Source organism: Rhinopithecus roxellana, chromosome 14 (genome assembly GCF_007565055.1).
Source record: "Rhinopithecus roxellana isolate Shanxi Qingling chromosome 14, ASM756505v1, whole genome shotgun sequence".
NCBI lineage: Eukaryota > Metazoa > Chordata > Mammalia > Primates > Cercopithecidae > Rhinopithecus > Rhinopithecus roxellana.
Genome location: NC_044562.1, coordinates 76,635,766 through 76,649,037, shown reverse-complemented (window position 1 = coordinate 76,649,037; position 13,272 = coordinate 76,635,766).

Sequence of the window (13,272 nt, the reverse complement as noted above, 5' to 3'; positions counted from 1 at the left end):
TGGGAGACCAAATTTGAAGCCAGGAGTTCAAGACCAGATTGGACAACATAGCAAGACCCCATCTCTACAAATAAAATAAAGATTAACCAGGCATGGTGGTACACACCTGTAGTCCCAGCTACTCAGGAGGCTTAGGTGGGAGGATCGCTTGAGCCCAGGAATTCAAGACTGCCCTGAGTTATGATCTGCCACTGCACTCTAGCCTACGCAACAGAGCAAACAGAGCAAGACCCCATCTCTAAACCAACCAACCAACCAAACAAACAAACAAAAAACAAGAAGGCAGCAGCAGACAATACTATGTGACTTCAGGGACAAGGTTTCCTAGCTCTCTTTCTCTCTCTCTCTTGCAAGGCTTGCTCTGGGAACCCAACCACCTTGTCATTTGATGGGGAAACCAAACACTACATGTGTATTAACCCATTTTCACATGCTATAAAGAAATATTTGAGAGTGGGTAATTTATAAAGGAAATAATTTTAATAGACTCACAGTTCACATGGCTGGGGAGGCCTCAGGAAACTTGCAATCATGGTGGAAGGGGAAGCAAATGTGTCCTTCCTCATATGGCAGCAGGAGAGAGAAGTGCCAAGCAAAGGGGAGAAAAGCCCCTTATAAAACCATCAGATCTCATGAGAACTCACTCACTATCACGAGAGCAGCACGGGGGAAACTAACACCATAATCCAATCACCTCCCTCTCTCAACATGTGGGGATGACAGGTCCCTCCCTCCACACATAGGGATTACAATTTGACATGAGATTTGGGTGGGGACACACAGCCAAACCATATCAACATGGAAAAGTCACAAGTCGATATTTGGACAACAGTTCTGCATGAGCTCCCAGCTAACAGCCAACATCAGCCTCTAGACAGTGAGTGAGTGAGTGAGTTTTGAGTTTATTCTAGCCCCCAATCTTTGAACCACCCCAGCTGACACTGAGTAAAGCAGAGATAAACTGTCCCCTTCAAGTTCTTTCCAAATTTTTTTTTTTTTTTTGAGACAGAGTCTTGCTCTGTCACCCAAGCTGGAATGCAGTGGCGCAATCTCACCTCACTGCAACCACTGCCTCCTGGGTTCAATCTTCACTGGGAAGCCATTTCATTTTGCCATATGAAGAAGCCAGAAAGGAGAAACTTTTATTTTCAAACCCAGCAATTCCTGGCTCCTCTATGTTTCACAGTTCCTTTCACTTCTCTCTTTCTCTTGAATTTTACTATACTCAGTGAGAAAGACCAGGCAGCTTCTTCAACACTTTTCCCAAAAATCTCCTTAGATAGATGGTTAAGTTAACTTGGTATATTTTCTATTCTCCATGTTACCACAGGTGACAGTGTTGCTAAACTTTTTGCTGCTGTATGACAGCTCCCAGTAACATTTTCCTCACTTTCCCATAAGCCCTAACCAATAACTTCTACAAGAACCATGAGGTTTCCACTAACAGTCTCTTGAAGACCTTTCCAAATTCTGCCTGCCACCCAGTCCTGAAGCCATTGCCACATGTTAACAGTTTTTGCTGTGCTACCAAACTCTGTTCCAGTTATCTATTGCTGCATAACAAACCACCCCAAAATTTAATAACTTAAAACAGTAACAACATCTATTTCTTCATGAATCTACAATTTGAGGGCCTGGTGGGGTGGCTCATGCCTGTAATCCCAGCACTTTGGGAGGCTGAGGCAGGCATATCACCTGAGGTCAGGAGACCAGCCTGGCCAACATGGAGAAACCCTGTTTCTACTAACAAAAATTAGCTGGGCATGTTGGCATGTGCCTGTAGTCCCAGCTACCAGGGAGGCCGAGGCAGGAGAATCGCTTGAACCCGGGAGGCGGAGTTTGCAGTGAGGGGAGGTTGCACCACCGCACTCCAGCCTACGCGACAGAGGGAGACTCCGTCTCAGAAAAAAAAAAAAAAAAAAGAAAAAGAAAAAGAAAAACATGGTCCAAAAATAAAGTGAGTTTATTTTTGGGTGTGACTATAAAACTCTTTGCTGAGACCTCAGAAAGTCTATAAGGTGTTGTTTCATAGGCCCTTTCAAGCAGACAAAAGGCCTAGCAACTTTTTTGTTTGTTTGTTTTTTCCTTCTTTATTTGTTTTCAACACACCATTGTTGGCTTGAAAGGCCTACAGATCTCAAGGGAGTTATCGGACTGCAGCTTTAAGAGAAGGGAGAGAAGGACTAAAGGAGATTTATTGCTATGGATTTTGCCTAATGGAGTTAGTTATAAATTGATTAACAAGAAGAACATAATTTTTTTAAAAAAAGAATTAGAATTAGCTTGGACTGAAAGGGACATTCAGGCCTTTGGATTCCAGGCTTCCAAGAGCAGGAAGCAGTCTAAAAAGACTGTCACTCAGCTGCAAACATGGGCTACTTTTTTTTTTTTGAGATGGAGTTTTGCTCTTGTCGCCCAGGCTGGAGTGGAATGGCATGATCTTGGCTCACTGCAACCTCCACCTCCCAAGGTCATGAGAGATTCTCCTGCCTCAGCCTCCGGAGTAGCTGGGACTACAGGTGCGCACCACCATGCCTGGCTAATTTTGTATTTTTAGTAAAGATGGGGTTTCTCCATGTTGGTTAGGCTGGTCTCAAACTCCAGACCTCAGGTGATCTACCCGCCTCAGCCTCCCAAAGTGCTGGTATTACAGATGTGAGCCATTGTGCCTGGCCCAACATGGACCACTTTCAATGGAAAAGAAAGAATGGCTCAGAAGGTGGGACTGTGAGCGCAGTGGGTAGAGCCAAAAGCAAGGTGGACAATTTCCAGGTGTAGGACCAAGCCCCATCAAGGAACTGGCAACATACGCTCAGCTGGATTTCAGAATCGCTGTGCGCCAGTGGCTGTTGTATGCCTCCCCTTTCCCTCCTTTTTGAACAGAAGCCTCTACAGCGATTATCCTGTGCTTGCTCCACTATTGTACAATATATTGGGTGCAGCATGCAGAGAGGCAGCTTGTCTTTTGATTCACAAGTCTTCAGGTGGAGAGGAACTGCACTGCAGGAGCTGTACTCCAGGAACAGTGCCCAAGGAGCCTCAGCCACTCCTGCACCTGATTTACATGTTAAGATCATGGACCTTGAGCCCCAGCCTGATGCTACAGGAGATACAATGTTTAAGGGGTTTAGGGCGGGGGATTGAGTCTATTTTGCAAGTAGGGGAAAATGTAGGTAATGTATGTCCAACAGGCAAATTGTGAGGGTTTTAAAATATGTCCACAAATTCTATGATTCTCTTCTCAGCAAAAGGTAGAACCTAATTCCCCTTCCCTTGAATCGTGGCTGGCCTCAGCGGCTTACTTTTAACCAATAGAACATGGCAGAAGTGAATCTGTAATACAGATTTCTCCGAGGAGGTCGCCAAAGGGGACACAGCTTTTGCCTTCTTCTCTTCTCTCTGGGGATGTTCACCTTTGGAACCCAGCCACCACTGTGTGAAAAAGCCAAGGAGCCCCATGGAAAGGTCGTGTGGAGGTGCTGTGGCCATAGGCCCTGCTGAGCTCCCAGCACCAACTGGCTGACCTGTGGGTAAGTGAGATATCGGATGAGTCCAGCCAGCAGCCTCAAGTCACCCCTGCTGATGCCAAGAGAAGCAAAGACAAACTGTCCTTCTCAAGACCTGCCCAAATTACAAATTCACGAGCAAAATAAATGCAGTCGTTGTGTTAAGGAACAAAGTTTAAAGTGATTTGTTATGCAGCAACAGGTAACCAGATATTGATATGCAAATGCCTACTTAGAATATCCACATATCAGTAAGGTACAGTGGCTCATACTTATAATCCCAGCACTTCAGGAAACTGAGATGGGATCGCTTTGAGACCAAGAGTTCAAAACCAGCCTCAGCAACACAGTGAGATCCCATCTCTGTAAAAATTAAAAAATTAGCAGGGTGCAGTGGCACATACCTGTGGTTCCAGCCACTTGGGAGGTTGAGGTGGGAGGATCGCTGAGCCGAGGTGGTTGAGGTTGCAGTCAGCCATGATCATGCTACTGCACTTCAGCCTAGGTAACAGCAAGATCCTGTCTCCAAAGAAAGAAAGAAAAAATCCACATATTGAAATAAAATCTTGCAGCTGTTGCAACATTTTATATATTCTGAATTACAATAGCTTCACGGTCCCCAGCTTATCACTTACTAACTGTGGGACCTTCAGCAAGCCAGGCTCCTGAGCCGTAGTTTCTGTAGCTATAAAGTGAAGATTAGAATACCTGTCATTTTATTTTTCCAGCTTTATTGAGGCATAATTGACATATAAAACTCTTTCTTTTCTTTCTTCTTTCTTTCTCTCTTTCTTTCCTTCCTTCCTTCCTTCCTTCCTTCCTTCCTTCCTTCCTTCCTTCCTTCCTTCCTTCCTTCCTTCTTTCTTTCTTTCTTTCTTTCTTTCTTTCTTTCTTTCTTTCTTTCTTTCTTTCTTTCTTTCTTTCTTTCTGTCGTTTCTCTCTCTCTCTTTCTCTCTTTCTTTCTTTCATTTTTTTTTTTTTGAAACAGGGTCTTGATCTGTTGCCCAGTGGGGAGTGCAGTGGCACAATCATAGCTCGCTACAGCCTTGACCTCCTGGATGCAAACAATCCTCCTGCCTCAGCCTCCCAAAGTGCTGGGGTTACAGGTTTGTGCCACCATGCCTGGCCAAAATTATATATATTTAAAGTGTACAATATGATGACCAATATACTATACATTGTGAAATGATTACCACGATCAAGTTAGTTAACACATTCATCACCTACAAAGCCTACCATTTGTGTGTGTGTTTAGTGGGAACACTTAAGATCTACTCCCTTAGCAAGTTTTAAGTACACAATACCATATCATTAACTGGAGTTGTAGGACTTTCTCCTTAGTTCAGCTGAAAGCCGGGTTCTTCTCACATGGCCATGAGAGATTAGGCTCACAGACAATTTGCAGGATGAGGAAAATGGAATTTATTAGGCAAAAAGTGGGGGCGGGGGTGGGGAACAGGGACTCCCAGCAGAGTGAGAGTCCTGCTAGCTAGTTTTCCAGAATCACAGATTGAATTCCAGGTTCCACCCTGGAACAGGAGAGGCCAGGCTCCTCCCCGCCCGAGAACGGAGAGAAATTCTGGAGACTCCACCCCGGTGGGCACTCCTTGGCTGTCTGAGTCACCATGTTGTATATCAGTATTTGTCTTATTGTAGAAAATCAATCACGAAAGCGATGTAGCAAGAAGAAAAATGGTAATATATTATAGGCTATTGTTCTGTGAAATGGTCACATAGGCAAAGCTGCTCCCAAATGCTGAAGAGCCGAGAAACCAAAGAAGGTAGCCGACAAATCCAGTGTGTCGGTAAAAGCACATTTTATTGGGGAACTTACAGACAGAAGTGTGGTCTTGGGCAGCAGCAAGACAGGTATATCTCTGCACTGTTACTCCCCAGACCTAGGGTTGATGTACCATGGGGAAAAGGTATATGTGCTCCAGCAAGACAATGAAAGGCAACTCTCTAGAACAGGCAAGAAGGCTGTGTATCATATCCTATAATTCGTGTGATAACAGCAAAGTTGACATGTTCTTATACTAAGGACAGCAAATAAAGTAGGAATCAGGAGGCATTCACGGGACTGGGGCTAACCAGAAGTCAACCTGACAGGTTAGCGTCCAAGTGGGAGCCACATTTGACTCCACAGTTATAACGCTAGAATCAAATGATTACAACTCTAAGTGTGCACAGAAGAGAAGATAGAGGGATTAGAGGAGTGGTGGTGGGGGAATGATTTTTTCTTCCATTGCCCAAATTTTCTGTAATATTTTTACTTTAGCAATCCAAATAAATGCATATATTTTTAAATTTTTATTGTGCATTCCCAGTCCAAACCAGGTTAGTTCTTTTTGCTGACCTTCCTTCCTGTCAAATCAGGTAAAGTGGCTTGGAAGAGGGGCAGGGATGAAGCAGCATCCTACTTCTTGGAGCTTAGGGATCAACAGAGAATTAACTCTAGGACTCAGATTGCCTGCCTTCCCAACTGATGCCCAATGCCTTGCCCTGTAACCCCCCAATACTAGTTAGTCCTCACCTAGATAAACTGAGTATTGGATCCAGTGCCACATTAAATGCCCATTATTTGTGTAAGCAGAAATTGCAACTATCTGAGCTTAGAGGCAATGTCACCCAATGGTTGGAGGAGTTGGTCAAAATGCATGGGTTGGACACCTAACTCCACCATGTATTTCCTGGGGGCTTGGCAGATGTAATTAATGACCTGAAGATGAGATCATTCTGGATCAGGTAGGCCCTAAATCCAATGACAAGTGTCCTTCTAAGACAGGAAGACACAACAGAGAGCAGGAGCTATGTGAAGACAGAAACAGAGATTCACAAGCCAAGGAATGCCTGGGGCCACCAGAAGCTGGAAGAAGGAAGGAACACATTCTCCCTTACAGCCCCAGAGGGAGCCCAGCCCAGCCCACCCCTTGATTTGAGTTCTGGCCTCCAGAACTCTGAGAGAATATATTTTCATTTTATTAAGTCACCCAGTTTGTGGTTGTTTGCTATGACAACTCTGGGAAATTAATATGATACATGGGTCTCACAATCCTAATACTGAATGAAAAAATTCCAAGTTACAGAAAACAAGGATGCCATCTCAATAGCATTTCAGAAATGTGAAACCCATACGTTGTACCATTTAGGAATACATATGTATTGACAAAAGCATAATGAAACAAATGGGAATGATGAACACCAAATTTAGAGAAGTGGAAACTGTAAAGGGAAGGAAGAGAATACAGCCGAGGGGGCACAAAGACCTCACCTGTTTGGATAATAATGTGTTTCCCAAGCTGAGCGGCAGAGTCAAGTAGGATCAGTATCACAGGTTTACACCTTTGTGTAGGACTTAACTATTTCCTTATAATAAAATTTAAAAGGGAAGAAATGAGAAAGGATAAAAAGGAAGGTCAATAGCACCTTGAAGGTGGGGGAGCTTCTTTCTTGGATAAACATACAACCATTCAAGGTCAAAGCGGGATGATCTGGTGCATATGTATCTCCTGATACTTAATAACCAGGTGAAATTCACTTTGTTAATATTCAGTGTTCTGATGTTGCTTATAAATAATTCCAAAAGTAACCTTTTCATTGCAAAAACACCTGTACAGTGCCAACTCTGATTACTCCCTGTGGAAATTGCTTAGCTAAAAATTAATATATCACACTTTCTAGAGTGACAGACTGTGGGCTGGAATAAGAGAAAACAGTAGTTTATAAGATGGAGTAATTACTGGAGGATCCAGGTACCATTTACTGACTTTTTCTTTATTCTCAAGCCAACAAAATTATCGCGTCCATATTCTCAGAGTCTTTTATTGGCTTTAATCTTAGGTTGTCTATCAAAAACAATACTTCTGTGGATTAATAAACACCACAAACCCATAATAAACTGCACGGGCCCCTGGTCTACCTAGGTAGTACATGAGCTAAGCTGAAGACCATCAGAGTGGGCTGTCCAGCGCTTGTTACCTCGCCGTGGCTGAGGTCTCCTCGCTGGCTGCACTACCTACAATATACACGAGGTGGCAGCAACGTCACGGCCGCCCGCCCGGGGCCTCCACGGGCGACTGAGGCTGCGCAGTTGACTTCCTCATCACCAACAGGGCGGTCTTGGTTTTAAAACCAGATCTGGTTGTTTCCTTGAGCGGTAGGATTTAGACAAACATTGTGATTATTTTCAATTAAAAATTATTCATGCCAATCATACAACCATAATTCGATATCTAGTATAAGCAGCCTTCTCTTTCCTTTTTTTTTCTTTCTTTTTTGGACACTCGGTGGTGAAATGCTTCATTACTTTAAAAACATGCCCAGGCCAAACCATGAGGACTCTAAAAAGATCAGCGGTTTGCCAGGGGTTGGGGAGGAGGGAGATGAATAGGTGGAGCACGGAGGATTTTTAAGGCAGTGAAAATACTCTGTATTATAGCATGAGTTCTATGTAGTTATATATTTGTCCAAACGCATAGAATGTACACCATAAAGAGTGAACACCTATAATCCCAGCACTTGGGACTAAGGTAAATTGTGGACTTTGGGTGATAAGGTAACAAATGTACCCTCTGGGGAATGTTGATAACGGGGGACGCAGTGCATACGCAGGGCAGGGGTGGGGATATGGGAAATCTCTGTACCTTCTACTCAATTTTGCTGTAAACATAAAACTGCTCTAAAAAATAAAATCTTATAAAAAATGCCTGTTTCCAAAAGTGTGCTAGGTATGTCAACATTTACAAAATAATGACAATTATATAGGAAAGGTACCCTGAAAATCTATATCTACAATATTCGAAGAGAAAGTCTTCCAAATAATTAGCATTTTATAAAGGACAGAATCATTTGACAGCAGGTAAATTACAACTGGATCCATCCATCTCTTCTTGTAGGGCATTATTGCTAAAATTCAGAATCAGCTCAGAAATGGCACATCAAGGCTGTGTCTTTCTGTGCCAGATTTGGAAGCTCTGAACCCTTGACAGCCTGACTTCTGAAGGATGATTAGATGGTGGCCTTCAGAATTTTCTCAGCAGATGCTGCCTAATTTTCTGCCTCGTTTTGTGGAATCTAGGATGTCTCTTCTGTATAACGAACTTAATAATACCACTCCTACCGACCTACAGGTAGCTGTGAGACTCAAATGGAATAATCTAGATTCTCAATAAATGTTGAATAAATGATGATGAGAAGACTTTTATAGACTACCAAAAATACATAGTCATAGAGTTTCGTAACTGTGATATGAGAAATATGTCTTTGTTCTATCTCCAGTTCCTGGCACAGAGCTTCTAAAACCCTTGGAATTTTCCAAGTGATGGGGTGAGAGGAGTGTCTTTTGTTTTTTATAATAAGCATTTCAACCATACCTGAGTCCACCACACCTGAGTCCACTTTAGAAGATGGGGCTGGTTGCCAGAGGAACCCACCATGTGATTAGAGGGTTGGAACTTTCAGTCCCACTCCCAGACCTCTGGGAAGGAAAGAGAGGAGGTGGCCATTGAGTTCAGTCACAGATGGCCAATGATTTAATCAATTATGCCTATGTAATGGAGCCTCCATAACCACTCTAAATGATGGGGTTTGGAGAGCTTCCGGACTGAATATATCCATGTGCCAGGAGGGGTGCTGCACCCCAGACTCTACAGGGACAGAAGCTCCTGTGTTCAGGGTTCTTCCTGACCACCCCCTAGGTACCTCTTCATCTGACTGTTCATTAGTTTTCTTCACTATATCCTTTATAATAATCTGGCAATAGCAAAGTGTTTCCCTATGTTCCGTGTGCTGGCGAGGTGTCAGAGCCCCAGCATCAGAAAGTGGTTGACTCCCAGTTTGGTAGGAAGACTTTACTGACAAGAGATAGGTTTGAAAAAAGAAAGAAGACCAGGTGCGGTGGCTCACACCTGTAATCCCAGAACTTTGGGAGGCTGAAGCGGGCAGATCACCTGAGGTCAGGAGTTCGAGACCAGCCCGACCAATGGAGAAACACCATCTCTACAAAAAATAACAAAAAAATTAGCTGGGCATGGTGGTGCATGCCTGTAATCCCGGCTACTTGGGAGGCTGAGGTAGGAGAATCACTTGAACCCAGGAGGTGGAGGTTGCGGTGAGCTAAGATCGCGCCATTACACTCCAGCCTGGGCAACAAGAGCGAAACTCCGTCTCAAAAAAGAAGAAAGAAAGAAAGAACACTGCAGAAGAGTGCAGTGGGGCAGCTCAGCAAGAGGACTGCGCGCACCACACACTGTTTTTTTTTCTCCTTAGGGGTATTTATGGACCTTAAGGCAGGAGCCGAAGGGTAATTTGGGCCATATTAGCCTTGTAGGTCATGATAAATGATTACATTTGTAGACATTTTGGTGCCTTAATGTCAACAAGGGTTGCACACTGAGTTTCGGCATGGCATTCTGGAGATGTATAGAAATTCTAGTTACTTATACATTTTAAGTTGGAAAAAGGCCTGGAACCAGAAGCTGACTTTAGATACTAGGGAAGTTTAATTACTTCTAAATTCCCCCAGATAAGGAGTTTTGCCTGTTTGATGGTCACCAGGCGTCTTTGCTCCCTTCTAAGTTCCTCAGATAAGGAGTTGTTGTCTCCAGTGCTTGCTCAATGGTCACCAGCTGATTTCACTCTCCTCGCTCTGAGGGGCTAGAGTAAAAGATGGAACCTAAGTGGGACATGGAAGTCTGGTTTGTAGCCAAGTCAGAGAGAAGCATGAGTCACCCAGGGACCCATGACTTGCAACTGGCATCTGAAGTTGTAAGTGGGCAGTTTTGTGGGACTGGGTACTCCACCTGTGGGGTCTGTGTGAACTCCCAGTAGTTAGTGTCAGAACTGAATTAAATGATAAGATACAAAGTTGTTAGAGAGTTGGAAAGTTTGTCAGTATGAGGGGAAAAAAACCCCATGCATTTGGTGTCAGGAGTATCATGAGAAACATTTTTTTTCCTTTAGTAATTAAGACACATATTGTAGGAATGATTCCCTCCCTCCCTCCCCCCCTCCCTTCCTTCCTTCCTTCCTTCCTTCCTTCCTTCCTTCCTTCCTTCCTTCCTTCCTTCCCTCCTTTTTTTCTGACGGAGTTTTGCTCTTGTTGCCCAGGCTGGAGTGCAATGGCGCGATCTCAGTTCACTGCAACCTCCGCCTCCCGGGTTTCAAGCGATTCTCCTGCCTCAGCCTCTCGAGTAGCTGGGATTACAGGCGTGCCCCACCACGCCCGGCTAATTTTGTATTTTTAGTAGAGACGGGGTTTCTACACGTTGGTCAGGCTGGTCTCGAACTCCTGACTTCAGGTGATCTGCCTGCCTCAGCCTCCCAAAGTGCTGGGATTATAGGCTTGAGCCACCGCGCCCGGCAGGAATGATTTTCAAAAATGAATGAACTATGAATATCCTTCCAAACATTACTGAACATCAGTTGTCAACACTGGGAAGGTTTTTAAATGTCCCAGTGCTCACAGGTTTTTTTTTTTTTTTTGCTGGCCAGCAGAAGAGAAGCATCCATCGTTTCAGTGGTGTTTGGTTGGTGGGTTGAAGGTTCCCCTGGCAATGGTAACATGCCGTCAGCATTGACAGGGAAGTTAGTGTCATTGTTGAATATTGGCTGTCATCAAGTCAGTAGAAATGAGTTACTAATTGGAAAAAAACTATGTGGCTAGAAATACAGGGCTGTGTCTTGATTACTTTTCTTTTTATGACTGACTTTATACAAAAGAAATACACACTTAATGCAGAAAGTGTGAAAAGCACAATCAAAACAAAAGTGTTACCTGAAAGGGGTCCCAATCCAGACCTCAAGAGAGGGTTGTCGGACCTTGTGCAAGAAATAATTTGGGGTGAGTTCATAGAGTAGAGTGAGAGCAAGTTTATTAAGAAAGTAAAGAAACAAAAGCGCTGGGTGCAGTGGCTCACACCTGCTGGGAGGCCGGGGCAGGAAGATGGCTTGAGCCCAGGAGTTCAAAACCAGCCTGGGCAACATAGTGAGACCCTAATCCCTAAAAATGAAAATGAAAAAGAAAAGAAAAACAAAAAATGAAACAGAAGAATGACTACTCCGTAGCAGAGCAGTGGTGTGGGCTGCTCAGCTAAGTATACTTACATTAATAGTTACTTCTTGATTATATGCTAAACAAGGGGTAGATTATTAATGAGTTTTCCAGGAAAGGGATGGGCAATTCGCTGCAGTGAGGGTTCCTCCCCGTTTTAGACCATATAGGGTAACTTCCTGACATTGCCATGGCATTTATAAACTGTCATGGGGCGGGTAGGAGTGTCTCTTAGCATGCTAATGCATCATAATTAGCATATAATGAGCAGTGAGGATGACCAGAGGTCACTTTCATCACCCTCTTGGTTTTGGTGGGTTTTAGCCGGCTTCTTTGCCACAACCTGTTTATCAGCAGGGTCTTTTTGAATCTTGTGGTGACTTCCTATCTCATCCTGTTAAGAATGCCTTAACCTCCTAGGAATGCAGCCCAGTAGGTCTCAGCCTCACTTTACTCAGCCCCTATTCAAGATGGAGCCTCTCTGGTTCAAACACAAAAGCACTCCAAATCTGTAGCTGCTGTTAATACTTTGGCGTGTGTCCTTGCAGGGTTTTTTTTCCTTGTGCATAAATATGTATTTCTACAATGAAAATGGAACCCTGCATGTCTTATGGCCGGCGTTGTTCACTCAGGAACACAATGTGGACATTTCCCCATGCCAATACTTTTTCCTATGACACAGTTTTTTAATTAATTTATTTACAGACAGTCTCACTCTGTTGCCCAGGCTGGAGTGCAGTGGTGCGATCTCGGCTCACTGCAACTTCTGCCTCCTGGGCTCAAATGATTCTCCTGCTTCCGTCTCCTGAGGTGCTGGGATTACAGGCACCTGCCATCATGGCTGGCTAATTTTTGTATTTTCAGTATAAATAGGGTTTCACCATGTTGGCCAGGCTGGTCTCAAACTCCTGACCTCAAGTGATCTGCCCACCTCAGCCTCCCAAAGTGCTGGAATTACAGGAGTGAACCACCACGCCGGCCTTATGACACAGTTTTTAATAGATATTTTGCAGCTATTGGATACACAATTTCTTTTTTTTTTTTTTTTTTTTTTTTTTGAGGCGGAGTCTCGCTCTGTCGCCCAGGCTGGAGTGCAGTGGCCGGATCTCAGCTCACTGCAAGCTCCGCCTCCCGGGTTTACGCCATTCTCCCACCTCAGCCTCCCAAGTAGCTGGGACTACAGGCGCCCGCCACCTCGCCCGGCTAGTTTTTGTATTTTTTAGTAGAGACGGGGTTTCACCGTGTTCGCCAGGATGGTCTTGATCTCCTGACCTCGTGATCCGCCCGTCTCGGCCTCCCAAAGTGCTGGGATTACAGGCTTGAGCCACCGCGCCCGGCCACACAATTTCTTTAATCTCTTATTTAATATTAAGTTGTTTTCAATTATTCTGTGATAAAAACATTAGAAGTTCCTTCAATACACTCTTTGCATGCAGTCCTGATAATTTCTTTGAACAATTACTTTTTTTTCTTTTTTCTTTTTTTCTTTTTTTGAGACAGGTTCTCCCTCTCGTAGCCCAGGCTGGAGTGCGGTGACATAATCTCAGCTCACTGCAGCCTCGACTTCCCAAGCTCAGGTGATGCTCCCACCTCAGGCTCCCAAGTAGCTGGGACTACAGGCCCTTGCCACCATGCTAATTTTTTTTTTTTTTTTTTTTTTTTGTATTTTTAGTAGAGACAGGGTTTTGCCATGTTGCCCAGGCTGTTCTGAACTCC